This window comes from Aquila chrysaetos, chromosome 13 (assembly GCF_900496995.4).
Source record: "Aquila chrysaetos chrysaetos chromosome 13, bAquChr1.4, whole genome shotgun sequence".
NCBI classification, from domain to species: domain Eukaryota; kingdom Metazoa; phylum Chordata; class Aves; order Accipitriformes; family Accipitridae; genus Aquila; species Aquila chrysaetos.
Genome location: NC_044016.1, coordinates 14,613,421 through 14,615,402, shown reverse-complemented (window position 1 = coordinate 14,615,402; position 1,982 = coordinate 14,613,421).

The following is a 1,982-nucleotide window of genomic DNA, read 5'->3' as shown; positions in this document are numbered from 1 at the left end:
TCAATAGCCCACATTTTCACATGTCTTTGAGATAAAATAACAAAAATCATTCTAAATGATCTTTTAAAATACCTTCTATATGATTCTGCATGAATGGATAGTACCTTCCTATTAATATTTGTTGGGTCATTCATGTCAGGCTTACAATATCCTAATTCCAACTGTTTCATAACTTATTAACACTTCTTTTATCCATAACAAGGGTACAACGCCTACCTGAGACTTGATCTGCTCACTTCTCTCTTTGATGTTCCTCACTCTGCGACAGGGGTCACAGTGCTGGCAGACAAGCCATGGGGTATGAATGATTTAGAGCAACAGGTGAAAGTCCTTAAATGAGTGTATTTACTACCACCTTTCAAGGACTCTGTATCAGCTATGCTTGATCATATTCCATGAGTGTTCTCAAATGCACTTTCCATTGTGTTGCTGTTTAGTAGCACGGTCATATTTCATGTAAGTTTGCTATTCCATGAATTTCACATGCTCATCTTGTAAAGCTGGTCTAGTGTGGATGGTCAATCTCCCGGGCTTTCATCACTCAATAAGGGACAAATGCACTTCAGTGTTAAGCAAACTAATAATATCTCCTACATTTCCCATGAAAATACTTCTGCCTGCATCTTGTCTACTTACACTTTCTTTAACATCCACCTCTGCTGTCTCCTCTCACTGCAAGAGTCTGAAACAGCTCCTACGCTTTAAACAACTTGTCGTTTTTAAGGTGATTTTACTTTCCTTCCTTCAAATCTTTTTCTTAAAGACCACTACTTCTAGAGCTATTTTATGCCACAAAGCTTTGAAAGCTCAGCACCCCCTGAGGCATGACATGGCCTTTAGCTAGAATTCCAGCACCAGTCTCTGATCAGACACTCCTCCTCTGCACAACTGCAAATTAGTAGAATCCCCGCTCTTATCTTTAACTGCTTCTCAAGATGTTACAATTGCATGACAGCTGTAATGATTGTAAACCTAACTGGAAAGAAAAAAAAAAAAAATCAAACAAATCAAATGCAAAAACTGCAAAGTCCCCCAATGCGAGGAAAAGATACTGAGTATAAAGTAGAAAGAATGTCATTAGAGGTTGTCTGTAAATATTGTCCTATTCACTAAAATAACAAACACAAAAGCAACTATGAGAACACGCACCTCTGATATCACAGTGTTTCGGTATTGAAGATTTATATATTTGGCTAGGAAACCAAAATTCTTCCTTTTCCTTCTTGCTCTCCCCTTCATTTATCTCATAGCAAAATGAATGTACTTACCATACAAAGTAAAGACTGAACAAAAATAATACTTTTTGGCATAAATTATTCCCAGATTAGAGACGGTCAGTCAGGATTTCCTTGCTAGGTGACATGATATTTACTGTACACAGAACAGTGAGATCGGCTCCTAATGTTGATAATAGAAGGCAATGCTGATAAACAGCTACAGAATAGATCAGGAATTAGGACACCTCAGTTCTAATCCAGGCTACACCACTGCTTAGTCATGACGTTGAACAGAATACTTCACAAGTCAATGCCACTCTTCCCACTACAGTGTGCTTCTACTATGTAGCATTTTAAATGCTGTAAATATTTCTTTAATAGTTCCAGTAGCTTCAAAAATGATGGGATCACTCAATCATATCCTTGAGTTCATGGCAGCATCCTGTAGCACATCAAGAATTTATTTAATGTTTTCAGGTGTTTAAATATACCTAAATTACACTTAAAAATAAATATTTTAAATAAAAATAATTAAAAGCTGCACGCTTGGCTTCAGACTCCGTTTGCAGATTGATAATGATCAGCACCTATAAATCCTCATGGGCAGTGAAACGCTGGAAGGGAGAGAGAATGTTTTCAACAATAGCTGATGTCTGCATCAGCAACAAAAACAGTCTCTGAGCACTGGCATCAAGGAGCATTTGATGTGAACAAAGTGACATCTTGTTTCATCAAAGGTTAATGAGTACAGCAGCTCTGTCAGCA